A 7,342-nucleotide genomic window follows, 5' to 3' on the forward strand; every position below is an offset into this window, starting at 1 on the left:
GATGTAAGTCTGGTAATCTTTTCCATTCCCACGAAGGACATGGAAAGAACCTTTAAAAGTAAGTTTTTGAAATTTCTATCCACTGATGAATGGATAATTATTCCTTGCTTCTTCTAGCTTCTGATGACTGCTAGCATTCCTTGACTTGTGACTGCATCACTTCAATCTTCAAGGAAGGTCAGTATCTTGAAATCACTTTCTACTCTGTCTTGTGTGTAGAATCTCTTTTTCCTCCCTTTTATATGATTGTATTTAGGGCCCAATCCTATAATCTGGGATAATCTCCCCATCTCAAAATCCTTAGCTTAATCATATCTGCAAAGACTTTGCCACATAAATTATTTACATGTTCCTGGCTTTAGGACCTGATATCCTTGGGGGCCATTATTTATTACAGAGAGTAAGAGAAGACAATAGGGACAAGAGAATGAGAAAGGACTCTGCTCAATTTCTTCTCCCAAATTTGCCAGAAGGTAAGTGACTTCTTGAGAGTGAGAGTAGAGACAAGTGTTCTTGCACTGTGCCTTTCAAATACATTTTGAACATAACTATTCGTAAAAAATACATTTTACATTGTGACACTGAGAACAAATACATACTTAACACACAGAAGTACCCATACATGCACACACAAATACACATTGAATTTAATGTGTATTTTTAATTTATTATTATTTTTTATGATTAGCACATTTTTTAAGTGCTTAAAAGCCAAACATAGTTGTTGTTTCTTTTTAAGATGTATTTATTTATTTATTCATGAGAGACACAGAGAGGCAGAGACACAGGCAGAGAGAGAATCAGGCTCCCTGCAGGAACCCAATGTGAGACTCAATCCCAGGAGCCTGGGATCACAACCTGAGCCAAAGGCAGCTGCTTAACCCCACTGAGCCACTCAGGTGCCCTGAAGGGTAAACATAGTTTAGGTAGGGCTTTAGGGCATGTAGCAGAAAAAGTGGCAAAGACTCTCCAATAGAGAAGTTACTATACCAGAGGTTTACAGTAATAGGTACAAACTGTTCAGACCTGTTAATAGGAATATACAAGAATCTTTGAAGGAAACAAGTCTTATATAATTTGGGGGACAGATCAGCAACCTCATCAGGTTAGGAAGACTTGACATTGCTGAGTCACTTTCTACATTGATGTTCTATTGCCTTTCTTCACCTTTCCTTCTGGGACAACTTATATTCTGGGACAGCTCAGTGGAGTAGCTTGTTAATATGGACCCATAGAGCTCTCAATCTAATGTGCTATGTTCTATTACTAATATGAATCCAAGTATCAGTGATATCATTCTTAGGTGGATATAGCCATGAATTCCCATGACCACTTACCCCCAAATGAAAACGACACTTTCAAACTAGTTTAAAATGTTATGCACAATCAAAAATGATTGTTAGAGATGATCTCTCAGAGTGATGTAACCTGCCTTTGCTTCTAGATCTATATTATTATTTTTTTAAGATTTTGTTTATTTATTCATGAGAGACACAGAGAGAGAGGCAGAGACACAGGCAGAAGGAGAAGCAGGCTCCATGCAGGGAGCCCAATGTGGGACTCGATACCAGGATTCCAGGATCATGCCCTGAGCTGAAGGCAAATGCTCAACCCCTGAGCCACCCAGGCATCCCATAGATCTATATTAAAAACAACAAATGACTTGACAAGAACCTGAAAAAAAAGTGATGTAGGACATGAGAAACTAGGGAATACTTAGAATACTGGTAGAGGTGCAAACATCTTCAGAGAAAAGCCTCCTTATTAGCCAATTTGTTGAAACACACTCCTCTGCTCCATTCAGAGCTGAGGAGTTTGCTGAAACCAGAGTAGGAAACTGGGTAGTCTCCTCCTATCTGCTGTCCAAAGCAAACCACTCTGCTGTGTGCATGTCCTGCATCCTTAACTCTCAAATAACTACTCTGCACAAAATTAACAATGTCAGGATTCTAATTTGCATTTCTTGTTCTAAGGTATTGTTGGTAGAATAATTTGTGCTTTTCAAGAATATGAAATGAATGTTTAATTCAGCATAGAAAGAAACAGGAAATAAATGTTCAATAAAAGAATAGTTTACATAATTTGTTTCCTCCTCTGTAAAGTCAACATAATACTAGTACTTCATTGCATTGTTTTAAGAATTAAATTAGATAATATATGGGAAGCAGATAGTATATAAATAACATAATTGCATAACTGCCTAGAGAGCGTATTATTTTTATTTCAGCTTATCTCTTCAACCCCATCTTCTCTAATTTAGCCCTTTCTAGTTCAGGTTATAATTCTCAAACCAGTCCCCACAATTCCAGAGTCTCATTATTGATTTCAATTTTTAGGCTCCAATGAGAGGAGCCTAAAATTTATTATTATTATTATTATTATTATTATTATTTTTTTTTTTAAACTTTTGTTTATTTATGATAGTCACACACACAGAGAGAGAGAGAGAGGCAGAGACATAGGCAGAGGGAGAAGCAGGCTCCATGCACCGGGAGCCCGACGTGGGATTTGATCCTGGGTCTCCAGGATCACGCCCTGGGCCAAAGGCAGGCGCCAAACCGCTGCGCCACCCAGGGATCCCTATTATTATTATTATTATATAAATTATTCTGTCAACCCAATAGATACAAAGAAAATGTATTCCTCTGTGTCTTACTTCTCACAAATATGAGTTCTGTTGCATTGTTTTGTAGGTATTCAATATGTCTCTCTAATGTACCTAAATCCATCTTCAGCCACAAATAATCAACTCCAAGGAATTAGGGCTGCTTGGCCTCCCACCCCTGGTTTGTCCCTTTCTCTTTTGATGGCTGATTTGTTTGAGTTTTTACTTACTTCCTCTCCCTTGGGATTGTGCTTTTCTTTTTTGTCCTTTCAGAGAATACTTAACATCGAGTTTATTTTCCAAGGATTAAAAAGATGCAAGTTTTCTCACAGATTGCTAAATGATTTAGCAATTTAGTTTGTCTTGCCAGTGGCTAAACAGTCAGATAACCAAGGGACAAATTTCCTAAAATATGATCTATTACAGATGCTTCCTTGCAGTTTTGATAGACATCCTTCTAAGACTCCACGTTCAATCCAGTGGGTTCCAAACGGATCTAAAATGGTTCAGTTCAATAAGAAATAGATGTTGGGTACTACAGTCAGTTCCAAGATAACCCAATTGGAGAAAAATTATTAAAACTATTTAACTGAATCTGGTCTTAGACTTTTAGGTAAGTTCACTTTAAAGTAACAGAATTGTTGTAGGTGGCAAGGAAACAGATCTTCTTGTATATATGCCAGAAATCTTGGATGGATTTGAGAAAAAAGCAAACTTAAAGGCCCATGCATGGATTTCATCTTTTTCTCTTGCAGAGGCTGAATGGGTGGAGAGGATAAGACCACCTTTCTAATACATAAGTGCACCCTCTTCATCTTTTCTGCCTGGACTTGGATCAGTTCTATGACCTTCTCTCTTGCCACAATATCTGCTTTCCTAGGCCTCTGGAAGCCATTGCCCTGGTAGTTTTGTAGTGTATCCAACACAATCAGTTACCTCCTTTTGATACATAAATCATTCATCTGATGAAGCTTTTTGGTGTGTTCCTTTATCTTTGTCATCAGCTCCCATTGCACCTCAACAAACTTTTCCTACCATATCTTCCTTTGCGTTCAATAATTTCTTTCAGAGTTTCTTGATCTTTAGCTCTTCAAGATTGTATTCATGTCTGAAAGGCTTCTAAGTCCATCACACAGCCAGACTTGCTGATCATTAGTTGACAAACTGTTGCTTCCATTTTGCTTACCTTTTTTACCATCTCTCTTCTTTGATAAGCTGTTTGCATCTCTTCCAACATTCTTTGTTAAATTTTTGTTGCTTGGAATTTTCCTCATGGAGTCATAAGATTTGTTCTTGCATCCAACCCAAGGAATGGTTAGAAAAAAACAAGGTTCCAGGAAGATCATTGAGTATTTCTCCTAATTCTATGTCCTCTCTCAAGTGGAGCTTGAGTGGATTCACAACCAGCAGGTCATTCAACCACTGGTGCATCTCTCATTGTAAAAGCCTAGGGCCTCCTTCTCTGTGTTCAGGATAGTTGCCACAATTTTTACTTTTTTTACTTTTTATTTTTTTTAATTTTTACTTTTTTGGATAGTGTATTGTATTATTTTTTGAGGTTATTATAATTTTATTTTCTTCAACTAAGCCCTCCTCTATGTCCAGTCTTTTCTCTCAAAGTTGAAGGGCCAGTTCTGAAAGACCCATATCACAATTTGTTGGGCAAATAGAATCATCAAAAATCTCATCATGAGATTCATATTCTTCCTTATCACTCTCCTAGCTGGATCTTCATGTGATTCATCACTTTCCACAACTTCATCAGCATCTCCTTCAACCTCCTTTTTTCTTCCTCCACTTAATCCTCTTTAAGACCTTCTTGAGGAAATTACCAAATGTATTGTTTTCTCCAGTGGCAGCTTGGAAGCCCGTATAGGGTGCCTTTTTGGTGGGGGCGGGGGGGGGGTGGTCCTGGAGTTTGGCAATTTCATTCTTTTTGTCTTCCTTCTCTTTAAGAGTTTCATTCATTTTCCATTGCACGTCTAATTCCTTTCTGTCTAATGAATTAACATACTCTTGAAGTATGTTCTCCTGTTTTTCAAAATTCTTGAGGAGAAGCATTTCTTGAAATAATGTGACATGGTGCAGGTAAGATAATTTTATCTGAGTATCTAGATTCATTTTCTGATTCCTTGGGAGATAGAGTTCTGCATCAAAAGTGACAGTTAGTTCTTTGATCCTGCTGGTCAAATAGTGTTGAATGTATAAGTGTTTAATCTCATCCCTTTTTGTGATCTCCAGGTTCACATCAGTTGGATTTGCTTTTGCAAATTCCATTAACTTTGGAGATCTAGGCTGAGTGTTAATGCCTTTGATGACCTGACAATGAATCTCATGTTGTCAGATCAGTGTTCTTTCCAGAAGGGAGTCTGAGGACTCCTGCATCTGAGCCTACAAGACCCTGCCTTTTCATCCTGACTCTATCTGCTGTTGCATAAAACAAGGAGAGTTTCCTCATCATACTGAGATATCTTTTCTGGAACTTCTCCTGGGTATATCAGGGGGATTTGGGTAATAGGCATATGCCTGGACATATTAAGAATTGACTGAATGCTCTTCAGTTCTTGTACCAGTCACTGTATTACCTTGATGATATTACCTTGATGTATTACCAGCCACTGTTGGGTCTTGAAGAGAGAGGATGCACCTGTTTGTGTGCATTTCCTTTGAATGGGCTATGGAGTCTAGGTGTCCCAGTTTCTCTTTCTTCTTGGTGGTATTTATTCTCATATGTTGAGGTATCTTATAGTCTGAGGCTGTCTTCATATTGAAGTCTCCCGTATACAACTGGGCCTCTTTGATGGCTCCAGCTATCTTTGAGATCGTCATAGTCATCATCAGACTTATTCTTATACAGTTTCTTCCTTTATTTCTTTCACTGCTGAATCTTAAATTGGGCCCACTTCAGCTTTTAATATTTTTCTTCCTTTTTTTTTTTTTAAGATTATTTATTTATTTATTCATAGAGACACACAGAGAGAGAGGCAGAAGCACAGGCAGGGAGAAGCAGGCACCATGCAGAGAGCCCGACGTGGGACTCGATCCAGGGTCTTCAGGATCACACCCTAGGCTGCAGGTGGCGCTAATCCGCTGCGCCACCGGGGCTGCCCTGTTTCTTCCTTTTCTTAATTTGATTTTCTATCATAATTTCACTCAGGGTTCTAGGTAGAAAATTTTTCCCTTTTTCTGTAATTGATTCTTCTGGCATACTGCTACTCCTGTCTCTTTTTCAAATCTCTCCAAATTGCTTGTTCTTCTCTCTAACTTGCTCATTTTGACTTGGAGCACTTAGAGGGCTTCACAAACTTGAGGATGTCTTGTGGTTACTTCGGTTACTTCACAAACTTGATATCTTGTGGTTACTTTGGATGGCATGAACCACAACAAGATCATTTTCTAACAAATCACTCTGTAGCTTCATGAGGCCAAGTTGATATTTTCTTCTTTCCAAACTCATTCCTTTTCCACTTGTTGAATTTTCTAAGCTGTTTTTCTGATAATCTCAGCTTGAATTTGGGAATCTAGATCAAGATCTGTTTGTTTAAACTGCATATGCTTTGGCAATTTGTCATTTATTTATAGGAGTTTCCAAAATTTATTCCTTAAAGCTTTGAGCTGTTCTCTCTTCCCAGCCTTTATTCCTTCACTTCTTTCATTAACTTGTCATGTTGTCTTTTTCTTCTGACATTCTCAGTACTTTAGGCTTTGGGATCTTCCATATTTTCTGGAATTGGCTTCAGTTCCCAACCTGGAAGACAGCACTTTAACATTGATGGCTTCAATTTGGTTCAAATTCAGAATAAGTAGTGAAAACAAAAATATTAATGCCTATTCCAGTAGTCACCAAGAAATGGTCATCAAAGCTAGGATAGTTGTGTTTAATCTATCCATAATTATTGTCAAGCATATTTAAGTGCCAGTAGTCTACTATATTTGTCAATGAAGGATTATTCTGGCTTTTGATACAGACTCAAAATTTTCCATTTTGCATACCACCAAACATCAATATTGGTTAATGCCAAATGTGATAGTTTGGATGGGATTATCCTCTGTATCTTCAAGAAGAAAATCAGAATGTTCATCTTTCTTCTCTGTGATATCACTGCTCTTGTCATATGTGGGGAACTCACAATGATACAAAAAACCGGAATCAGGCATCCCCCGTGTCTCAGCGGTTTAGCGCCGCCTTCAGTCCAGGGCGTGATCCTGGAGACCCGGGATAGAGTCCCACGTCGGGCTCCCTGCATGCAGCCTGCTTCTCCCTCTGCCTATGTCTCTGTGTCTTTCTTTCTTTTTTCTTTTTTTCTTTATGATAGTCACAGAGAGAGAGAGAGAGAGAGAGGCAGAGACACAGGCAGAGGGAGAAGCAGGCTCCATGCACCGGGAGCCTGATGTGGGATTCGATCCCGGGTCTCCAGGATCGCGCCCTGGGCCAAAGGCAGGCCCCAAACCGCTGCACCACCCAGGGATCCCCTGTGTCTTTCTCTTTGTCTCTCATGAATAAGTAAATCAAATCTTTTAAAAAAATAAAAAGAAACAAAAAACAGTGGCACCTGTGTGGCTCAGTCAGTTACGTGTCTGCCTTCAGCTCTAGTCATGATCTTGAGGTCTTGGGATGGAGCCTAGCATCAGGAGTCTGATGATTGAGGAATCTGCTTCTCCTTCTCCCACTGTGATCTCTCTCACCCTAAGACATTCCTTATTCCCCCCTCTCTCTCCATTCAGGCAATGGATGAT

General features: G+C 39.0%; 1 pseudogene; it reads right to left on the bottom strand.

Moving 5' to 3' along the window:
* Window positions 1–3,186: 3,186 nt before the first annotated feature.
* On the bottom strand, window positions 3,187–6,763 carry LOC129498448 (cilia- and flagella-associated protein 44-like; annotated as a pseudogene).
* Window positions 6,764–7,342: the final 579 nt, after the last annotated feature.

The sequence above is a fragment of the Nyctereutes procyonoides genome, unplaced genomic scaffold, assembly GCF_905146905.1.
Source record: "Nyctereutes procyonoides isolate TBG_1078 unplaced genomic scaffold, NYPRO_anot_genome, whole genome shotgun sequence".
Lineage (NCBI taxonomy): Eukaryota > Metazoa > Chordata > Mammalia > Carnivora > Canidae > Nyctereutes > Nyctereutes procyonoides.